The following is an 11,302-nucleotide window of genomic DNA, read 5'->3' as shown; positions in this document are numbered from 1 at the left end:
CCAAAAGGTAAAAACTGATTTTCTATGAGTGGGAAAGGCAATTTTGACTTGGGGGGTGGGGGAACTATGGAAACTTACCTGAATCTCCAAGTGTTCTGTATGGGTCATACATTGCTTTTTTAAGTAGAAAGAAAAGAATCGATAAATGTTATCCTTTAAAAGGGAAAGAATGAAATAAAACAAAGGAAAGAGGAAGAAAGAGGGACGAGAAATCCCCTCTGGGCTGCCCCCAGTGTGGACTCCCACACCTCATTTCCATTCAGAGGGCTGCGTGGAGGGGAGATCAAGGACCCGAGCAGCAAAAGAGGTTCCGAAGGGTTTGGGTGAAGGCTTGAGATGAAGCAAAGTTTGAGAAAGGTGATAAAGAAATGGAAGGAGCACCTAGACCGTGTTTCCATCACCACCAGACACTGTGCACAGAATCGACGCTGAGGCCACGGAGGGAACTGGCCAGGGGCACCTTTCTTCTCAAACCCCAAGCTTGGGAATGACCATGACCTCCACTTCCTGAGCTTGCCCATGATCCCCACCCCCCCATCATTGCTAGAATGCCGAGCCTTAGAATTGCTAGTGAATGCAGCCTCCTAGTCCACACCTGGGGGACAGTCAATCTGAGTGGGCACCCCATGCAGGGAAGGTTTTAAAACAACAACAAATACCTTCAAGGGGACTTGCTTCAGGAGGGATCCCTCCACTATGCAAAACAGAAATCCTTCTATGGAGAACTTTTCTTTGGATGGGAACTCCCTTCTGAGTCCTCCCCCCTGGCCTGTGGGTAGTCAGGGCAGAGACCAAAACTGCCTCCACAGCAGACATCCCCCTGAGCAGAGATCAGAGGTGGGGAAAGGTTGAGCCCGGCCTGTCCTGACAAGGTGTTAGCTTTTCTACAGGTGGTAGCAAAGTCAACGTCAACAAGAAGGGCCTCAGAGGGCCAGCCTAGACCAGAGGAGACAGTCAAGGGGAGCCCGATCACAGGGGAGTTCAATAAGAGGCAGGCCCTAAGCAGGTATGACCAGATGAACACGGTGGGGACGTGGCAGGGCTTCCAGGCTCCAGGTAAGGGATGAGTCTGGGTGAGCACAGCAGTCCTTTCCAGCTCTGAGAGCCAGCAAAGCCCAACCCACTCTCTTCTCAAAGGCAGAACTGAGTCCTTCAGTCTCCCATATTTTAGGGGCATCAGCAATATTCTCCCAGTCAAGGGACCCAGAACTGGAGCAGAGGTGGCTACGTTTTAGAAACCGAAATAACAGGGTGGATTGGGACCAGGGTTAGATGCTTGATGGGGATCATTCAGGCAGTGGAGCAGAGGCAAAATAATGCTGTCTTCTTCCCTGAAGGGTTTCAGGAACCAACCAGACAACCTCCTATACATCTGTAAACGGGAAAAATACCTAGTTAACCCGCTGGGTTCTGAAACGCCTGGAGCAAGGAGGTGATTACATCGCTGTGAATACTGGAGATTCTATCCTCTGGAGCCCAGATACCTGAGGGCCTAAGTACCAGGGTGGGGCTGGAAAGGGGGAGGGACAGCCTCTCAGGCTCCTGATATAGAGCTCCACCTGCTCCACACACCCCCAGAAATCTTTTACCGGCTAGTCACAGGGAGGCTGTGTGCTGTAGAGGAAAGAGCAGACAGATTCAATGTCACTTACTGTGCATTCAGTCATTCATTTCTCATTCAACACACACTTATTAAATAACAATTACGCATCAGGATTTGTGCTAGGATATAATAAGTTGACGCTTGCAAGAAAGACATTTAATCTAGTGTCTTGATCTTTGTGGAGAAAGCTTGTTGGGAAACATACAGGCTACTGCACAAATAATGTACTTAGAGCAGAACCTCTATGCAGGTTCATTCATTCTGTCTTATGTACAGAATCCTAAATGTGATGCTGAGCAGAGATGGAAAAGACTGTACAAGGTACATTCTCTGCCTTCATGGAGGTTACAGTTTTCTCTGGGAAACAGAAAGCGGTAGGTACAAAAGTAGGATTCAGCAACATGTTAGCAAAAATCTCAGGGCTACAAACCAACTCTGGAGGCAAGAAATGATGGGCGTTCAGTGGGATGAATCCCGGGAAGTGGGGCAGAGTGTGGAAGTTCTGAGCTGGTTTTTGAGGCCAACTGGCGATGGTGAATGATAATTACTTGCCTCTGTGCTATACATTAAAAGCTTACAAAGCTCTTTCACAGACATCAGGTTTGATTCTCACAAGTACCTCTAAGGTAGGCAGGTGCCACCTCCTTTTACACATTGGGAAACTGAGGCCAGGTATTTGCCCAAGGTGGCAGAGCTGAAGCAAGGGGGAGAGCCTGAGCATACCATCTGGGCATGCTCAGAGTTCTGCATTCCCTGCCTGGGGCAGAAGCCAGGGCTCCGCTCTCACTGAATCCGGGCTGCGCCTGGCAGTGCGCTGGGACAACTGCTTCAGGCCCAGGCAGAGCCCAGAGCAGGAGGCTGAAGAGCTCAAAGGGGCTTTGGTTGCTGGTTATGATTCCACAGACTTCAGATGGGAAAATAGAGGGGTCAAGCGTGGGGCAGGAGGGCACAAGGGAAGAGGCCCCAAGGTCTTGCTCCCATTCTCCCTGTAGGGCTCCCTGTCCCCCGACTGCAAGGCAGGATTAAAAGGACAAGAAGTCTGCTAACACCTACCCTGAAGGACCCTTACAATTTACTTACAGAGGCAGGGAGGGAAACCAGAGGGAAAACACTAGAACTGCAGCAAGAGGGATGGAAGTCAGACTAGAGGAGGGACTTCCCTGGACATCTGAGGTAAAGTGTAAAATCTCTAATGTCCCCACAAGCTATCTGTGTCCTGTGCAGTGCAGCCCAGGGATAAGGGGTGGGTGAAATGATGGGCAGGCCCATCTCGGAGGTCTGATGCTGGGGATCCTGCTGGTCAGGCAGCTTTTCCCATTCTGGAAGGGACGGTCCAAATGTGCCTGAAATTGTCGGGGATAGACTGGGGTTAGAGAGACTTTGTCAGGAGTTACTACTGGACCTGGGCCTGTGTGTGTGCGTGAAGGGTGAGGGGAGACGACACTAATTTAAGTGGCTATAAAGCCATTCTCACGCTCCTGATGCAATGCTCAAGAGAATAAGCAAGTGAGTAATTAATAATTAGATTGTGAACTAGCCTCTTGCCTCAGGGTACATCACCACTTTGGCATAATCTGTCCGCAGGCCTGCAGGAAAGAGAGGCACAGACCTGAGTCCAGGTGCAGGCAGGGCCAGCGGCCCCCAGACTCGGAGCTCCAGGGGGACCCCAGGTATTGGTGGGAGGAACACCTCTGCGGGGCTCCAAGGCCAGGAAAGGGAGGGGAGATAAACCACAAAAACTTGTTTGGTTTTCTTTTCTTTAATGAATCCATTTCTGAGTCCCTCTCAGGGCTGCCATGTGCGATTGTCCATGGAGGCTGAGCACCGTCTGGCCGTGTGGACCAGAAGATGCCTCCTTGCTCGGTGAGAAGTGGACCTAGGACACTAGGACACCCATCCTCTGCCCGTCTGGAGCGGACAGCCCGGCGGGGGAAGCAGCAGGGAGCCAGCACCCACACAGCTGTGCTTCCCAGGTGCACCGAGAGGCCGGAACAGCAGGCCTCTGGGCGGGACTGGGAGCAGACAGGCAAAGGGCTTCCCCACCTCCCTTCCAAACATCACAAACAGCCTCCTTTGACACCCTTTCACTTGCATATTTTTTCCCACATTTTTTTCTTATTTTTTCCACCCCTAGTTCCTCATTATCGTTCAAGTCCATCATCTCCTAGACTTTGCTTGGGTTTTCTTTTCTTTAATCAGTCCATTTCGGAGTCCCTCCCACGGCATTCATGCACCGTTGTACATGTTTCTCACTTTCCAAGCACAAGAGACAAGGCTCAATGGCTGTGTCTGCCTTTTTCTAAGATGCGTGAAAGCTCTTTAGGGGCTGGTAGGAGCCCTGGCACCTTCCATGGACCAGGCACTGTGCCTGGCACTGAAGAATACTTTCTGCCTCTTCCTTCCTCCACTGCAGTCCACTCTCCTCCTACTGCCTCTGTGATTTATGCCCATACCCAGAATAGGCTCATGAGACTTGGTGCAAAATCATGTACTCTGAGGTTAGACAGATTTGGGCTTGCTGGCCAGCTCTGCCCCCACTAGTGGTAAGCTTGGGGCAAATGCCCTAACTTTGCTGAGCCTTGGCCACCCTCTGTAAACTGGGGGTTAGAGTGTCCACCGCACAGGGCTGGGTGAGAGCTGGAGAATGCTGAGTGCAGCGCCTGACACAGAGCACTAAATGGTTACTGCCCTGGTCCCTTCCTGCCATCCCCTGCCTCCCTCCTCGGCTCAGGACCATTGCCTGCTTCTGTCCCTGTTAGCCTGCCAGTCTGTCTGCTCCACGTTCCCTGTTCCATACGTGTAAACGGCACTGTGTCCAGAGCCCTTGCACAGACACCTCCGCTTTGCTCCTCACCCTCTGAATGGAAGGCAGGAAGGGCGTCAGTGCCGCGTTTTGTAGGCTGAGGATACAGCTGGAGAGGCGACTGCCATAGCGGGGCAGAGCTGGGCCAGAACCCCAGGCCCGCTCCCTTTGTGCTGGGCTTCCCACGGGTCACACCGGGGTTCCTAGACTTCACCAACGCCTTCCAAGAATAACAGGGGAGAGAGGGGGGTGCCACCTGAAATCCACACATTCAAGCCTCGCAGCTGAGCAGCTGAGAGCCAGGGACCTGGAGGAGCTGTTGCACAGCCTTGGCGGGAAGCGGACCGCTATCTCCAGCTAACTGCCAGGGCTGACACAGGAAGCCTGCGCCCGATCAGAGAGATGCTGAGATCAGACCACAAGCAGGGGGCTGGCTGTGATGGGGCACTGATAGCTTCTCCGAGGCCTTCCTGCTCTGGGACAGCCCTCCTCCCATCACTCACATCTCCGAGATTGTGTGTAACATCTTAGTGAAGGTCTCTGGCTCTCTAGCTCTGTTGTGGGGCATGCTGTATCGAGCTCATTTCAAAACCTCAGCCCCTTTGTGCCTGTCTCCCTGTGCAGTAGGTAGCCTCCCTCTGTCCACTGGGATGTGGACACAGCTCGTCCCATGAACATTCCTTCCTGGGCTTTATGGCTTTCAAAGTAGTTTCATGTGCGGTGTGTCGTTCAGTCCTTGCAGCGACCGGGAGACAGGTGTATTAAAGGAGGGAAATGGAAGTTTAGAGAAGCAGTAAGTGACTTGCTAGGGCTACAAAGCCACTAAGTGGTGGAGTCTGGCCTTGACCTCTAGTCCACTGACCATGTCTGCTTCTAAGGAAGGCGACCCAAGGGCACAGAGGCTGCTGGGTGCTGGGACCTGGGGACAGGGGAGACAGGACACTGCCCCCTCTCCACCCCAGGCAGTCTATAGCAAAATAGGCCCTTTTGTCTGTAGAGGGAGCAGGGTGGCAGGTCTTGGCCCCAGGCCCCAGGCTTCACAGTGACCGGGAGGGAGGAGGAACGCACTGTGCCTGCCCTGCACTTGGGACTCCCTGCATGGCCCTCCTGCTGGCAGCTGCCTGTTCATTCCAGCACCCTGGCTTCACATGTATGTTTTGATGCTCGTCCCCTCCCTCCACAGCCCTGAGAATGCACACTCACCACCCCCAAAGACACACAACATCCTTCCACGATGTGGGCTCCATCTCTGGGCCCAGCGTCTCTGCCACACAAAGGGGGAGCCTCCCAAGGTGATTATAAGCCCCCCAGAGAGACAGGCCTGTTACTGGGTGCAGACTTTCCACTTCCTCAAAGCAGCCAGCACTCCTGTTTTTATTCTAAGACTCTACCAGGGCTCTGGCAGGCTGCTTCCTGCAGGGGGCCTGCAGGGCTGACGTGCACCGGCTGTGGGAAGGAGAGAGGATGCCTAGGGCTCCTCCCCGGGGTAGGTTGCCTTTGTCTTTGACAGTTGATGTCTGGAGGTTAAGCCACTTATCACCTTACCTCCCACCTTCTAGAAAAGACTAAGAGAAATAGAGATTAGATGACCTGCAACAGAGCAGGGCTCCTGTGGGGCTCCCCCCTTCCCCAAAGGCTAAGCAGCTGTGCAGCCCCCCTCAGCCTCCCCCTGGACTCCGGGAAGCCAGCACTGCCCAGAATCCAGTGGTGAAACGGGGCCCTCAAAGGCCTGCCGCAGAGCCCTGAAAGAGGACAGATCCCCGGAGGCCATGCTGTCCTCTCTCTGCCGTCAAGCAGCCTCTTAGACAAGCCTTTAACTTTTTAGAATCAGCCAGGAATCGGCACACTTATTCTGCAAAGGGCCAAATAGTAAATATGTGAGGGGCCCCGTGCTCTCTGTCACAGGTAGTCCTCTCTGCCCCTGGAGTGCAAAAGCAGCCCAGGCGGCCACATGCGATGGGCATTCTGATACAATTTTATTTACCAACTCTGACATTTGAATTTCCTACAATTTTCACACATCACAAAGTGGTCTTCTTTGGATTTTTTTTTCCAACCATTTAAAAATGTAAAAATCCTTCATCTCTCGTGGGCCATACAAACACCCGGCAGTGGGCTGGCTTGGTGTGCGGCGGGCGACTTTCTGTTGCTCCCTCCGTCAGACCTGTCGTCTGTGTCACCCTCCTTAAATAAGAAGCACGGTAAAGTTGATCAGAGTGGAGGGGAGGTTCCTGTGGAACAGCACCTCGGCTCCGTTTCCCTGTCTTTGATTAACCATGTGGATCTATTTCTAAACCAGCACTTATTCCATATCTATTTTGTACTTTCATATTGTCTTATCCTCACCACAATGTTACGAAGCCAGGCGGTAGCTCTTCTCTTTTATATATGAGGAAAATTAAGTGCAAAGAGGGAAAGCGACTTGTCTGGGACGACACAGTCAATAGATGGCGAAGCTGAGATGCAAACCTACACTTGGTGTTCTAGGACCCAAGGCCAGCGTTCTTCCCACATTATGGGCCCTTCCTACCCCACTGCAGCTTCAGGAGGATTCACCTGCCATCCAACAAAAGGTTATCCCCTCCTGGATGCTGGGGACACACTGGTAAAGAGGACAGGCAACGTCCCTATGGACCCTGATGTATATAGTAGGGAAAGCACAGACTTATAGCTAAATAGTTTCAGCTGCCTGTGAAGGAAGTAAAAGCAGATGATGAGTTAGAGGGCCTGTGGGAGGGGACAGGGAGGGAGGTTCCAGGAGAAAGGACCCTCCGAGGAGGTGACATTTAAGTTAGATCCTGAAGATTAAGGAGGAGCCCATCCCAGGAAGATCTAAGAAGAAATCATTAGGACATTGGGACAGCAATGCAAAGGCCCTGAGGCAGGACTAGCCAGTAAGGCAGGTGATTGCCAGAAATGGAAAGCAAGCCCGAGCAAGAAGGAGGCAGAGGCGGGGTGGGCTATGCGAGCAGAAACCAGAGTGTGTGAATTTCATTCTTATGCTATAGGAAGACACTTAGGAGTCAAGCAAAGGAGGAACATGAACTAATTATGTTTTTAAAGATCATTTTGGGAGGTATGAGTTTCACAGGGAGAAATATGAATAGATCCAGTGAAAAAAGTAGTGATGGGCACAAAGAAGTTTGGGACAGAACAGGACATTTGCTGTGGCCATTCGGGTGACATAGAAGGCCCTGAACATGGGGTGGGGAGGGCTCCATTTGATTGGCTGCACCCAAGGGAACTCTGTCTCCATCTTCCCGCCCCCGCACTTGAGGCGTCCAGCCCTCTGAGATCCAAAGGGAGGTGGGATGGAGAGATGGCAGAGAGAGGAGGCCGGAGCATTTGGGAGAGCCGTGACCTGTTGCCTCCTGCGTCCCCCACTCTTCGCTCCATCCTGGCTTCAAAGGCCAGGGGCCCTTCCCAGACACATGTCTGGCCCCAGCGTGGACCTGGGAGGCACCAGAGGCAGGAGGAGTGGATGAAAACAGGTGTCAAAAGCCTTCAACATCCTTTTCCAGAGGACAGACCCAAAAGGGAGCTAATCCTTGTTCAAAAGAAACTAGAGTGGGAACAAGGAAAGGAGGGTTCTGTTTCTCCCTCCCCAGCGGCAGAGGGCTGGGAACCGCCCCAGGGATGGGCTGGAAAGGTTAAACATCTTTCTGAGATCAAAGACTTGGCTGGGAGGGGAGCTGTGCGGGGTCCAGGCTGTTTCTGGAAAGCGCTGGAGGCACCAAGGACTTTGCAGGTTGGGATTTGGAATTTGAAGGGGCTTGCCGGTTGGGGGACAGGTTGCATATGGTTGGCAGGGAGGGCATCCTACTTAGCACACCCCAGTTCCAAAGGGTGACACCCACTGTCCATCTCAGTCCTTTCATACAGCAAGGAGTAGCTCCCCTTGTAAAGTACAAAAAAAAGGGTGGGTGGCATGTCCAGCCATGTGCTAGTGGAACTGCCACTCCTTGGGGCTGAACCCTCTTTGCTACTGTCCCTACTCTGCTTTGAAGCAACACCAGGGTTGCACAGAGGCAGCCGGTGTCCAATCCAGTCCATGGCTGAGTCCACCCCCCACCTTTGCTCGAAACCACCCTGTCCGGGCTCTGCGGGCTTCCTTTAAACCAGACTCCTGCGGTCCATCCTGGTGAGCTCTGCTCCCCTGTCTATTACTGCTTCCTTCCCCCTGGGAGGGGAGGGGGGAAGAAAATAACATTTACTAGGGGGCTATGGTCAGTCAAGAACTTTATATATCCTGTTTTTAATTCCTTATGACTCTTAGGAGAAAGAGCTTATTTTCATTTTACAGATCAGGTAGTGGAGTCTCTGAGAGGTGAGGTGCCTGGCCCAGAGCATGCAGCTAAAACGTGGTGGGCAGGATGCACACCACATCTGCTTCCAAAGCCCCTCTTCTCTGCACGGGGGCTCCCAGCAATCCCCAGCCTTGGGTGTTGCTTGCCACATGCCACCTGTCAACGGTGCTCATTCTCTTTCACCTGCATCTTGAACCATTCCCTTTTGTTTCTTGATATAATCTTCTCCTGTTGTCCCAACAGCTTAATGCTCATAAGGGCCATGTGTCCCCTGATGAATCCTTTCTTCAGAGGCACCGTTTTGGTGCATTATTGAAGGTAATTCCCGTCATGCATCACGATACTCATGTTTTCCCTCAGCCCCGCCTGGAAAGAAGGGTGGCAGCAGATTGTCTTCAGTCATTACCAAGGAACAGTGGCTGAGGAGCCACTGTGTGCCCACATGAGGCTGCCACTGCATGGTGATGGTCACATAGAACCCGGACACGAATGTGCATAGCAGCCCTTATTTGTAAGCCCCAAATGTTGTTTGACTTGTGAACAGTTAAACTCTGGTACTAACATAGCAGGGGTCACTGCTCACCAATAAAATGGGATGAACTACTGATGTGCACAGGAACCTGGATAGACCTGCAGGGCATGTGCTGAGAGAAAAACCAACTCTCCAAAACCACATGCTCTAGGACTCTTTATGTAACATGTTTGAACTAAAGCTTTAGAAGTGGATTAGGGATGGGTAACAGGGGCTGGGAGGGTGGTTATAAAAGGGCAGCAGGAGGGATCCTTGTTCCCTGTGGCCGTTGTGACTATTCAGAATCTGGACTGTGACGCTCGAATGTACACAGGAGATAACATTGTATAGAACTAAATACACACCACCCCCACACATGCACAAACACGCACAGTAAAACAGCCTCTCTGAGTAAGATTGGCAGATTATATCAGTGTCAACATCCTGGTTGGGGTATTACGATCTGGTTTTGTGAAATGTTACCATTGTGGGAAACTGGACCGAGGGTACAAAGGATCGCTGTGTATTATTTCTCACAACTGCCTGTGAATTGACAGTCATGTCAATAAAAATCTCAATTAAAAGAATCGATTGGAGAGATTTCCTGCCCTCGAGGGGCCTATAGTCTCTTTCCTTGGCCTCTCCATCTAGTCCTGGGCTGAAGTAATTGAGGCATAATAAGTGAGTGGCCTGGTTTTTCTCAGGGAAAAATTGCCCAGTGATCCCTGGGATCATAAATTCAGGTAAATCTTCACTCCTCTTCCTGGTTTCCTCAATCCCAATCTCCTCCACTTTGGCATTTTTAAAAAGAATTGGGAAGGGAGGAGGTGCTTAGAAACTTGGGGGTAGCCCTGAGGTCAGGGGTCAGGGAAAGACTACAGAGAAGTGGCCAGAGAGATCCTGTCCTGTGTGGCTCCACACCCAGGCCCCCTCCCACTGACCAGCTTTCACCTCACCGTAGGGATGGAGGACACTGGGGGACCAGTGGGGGATGCTTCTCTCTCCCTCTCTCCAGGAGTGGAAGGCGGGAAGGTGCACCCACGCCTCACATCCTGGCATCTGCTTCATGAGTGACCTTTCCAGGGAAGCAGCAGCCCGGCTGTTTCCTGCTCCCAGAACTGCTCTAGCCACATTCCTCTCATCCACAGTCCCATGTGGGACTGTTTTCTAAAACCACCTCCCTGGAACGGTGCTGGCTGAGCCCTGGAGGGAGAGGAGGACCGCGCCGCCCATCCGGGACCCCAGCCCGTCTCCCCTGCCTCCCCACTGAGCGCCGTCCTCCCCTCCCTGACCCCCAGCCAGGCCCGGAGCAGCCGTACACAGCAGGGGTGGGGACGGCCACACTTCTCCCTCCCAGGCAGCAGCTGAGGGGCTGTGGATAAACAGCTCCGCTTCCTCAGGACCTTCCTGACGTTCCGCCTGTGTCCACCACCTGACCGCGTCCTTGGCCTGGCTTTCCTCGAAGGATCCTGCATGGCCATGCCCAGGGGCAGGGCTGGAAGCTTCTGCTGGAGGGAGGAAGGACGCCCTGTCTCCAGCCTGGCCTGGGCACTCCTGGAGAGCGCAGGGCAGGCAAGGGGTATGCGAACAGCCGCTTCCTTCCTTGTCCTTCCCCTGATACCCACAGCGAGGGGGCACCAGGGACTTGGGTTTCCCAGCTCGCTGAGAAACTGTTTCCTTTCACAAGGAGGCATGTAATTAGCCTGGGGAAACGGGAGGCTCCCGGAGAAGTGCACGTGTCCTTTGGCTACACTGACAAGAGAGGGGCTCCAGAGGGATGGGAAGCCCCCCTTCCAGCTTCCCACCCTCCAACACACACACACACACACACACACACACTTGAGACTCGGTTTCTCTCTTTTACTCACATGCAGGCCAACGTGCAGACGAGAAGTAATATTAGGTGTGCTAGAGAAGATGGAATTTTGAACTCACGGTGAATCCGGAGCCCACTGCAGCAGGTCGGGGAGTCAGATGCAGGACCCCCCCGGCCACCTAGAGGGAGGGACTGTGGGCCTTTTCTCCCTGCTTCACAGTTCATGTTCACTGTCCCCTCACTGTCAGCAGTCCCCCGATGG

This window comes from Manis pentadactyla, chromosome 9, assembly GCF_030020395.1.
Source record: "Manis pentadactyla isolate mManPen7 chromosome 9, mManPen7.hap1, whole genome shotgun sequence".
NCBI lineage: Eukaryota > Metazoa > Chordata > Mammalia > Pholidota > Manidae > Manis > Manis pentadactyla.
Note: the sequence above shows the minus strand (reverse complement) of the source record.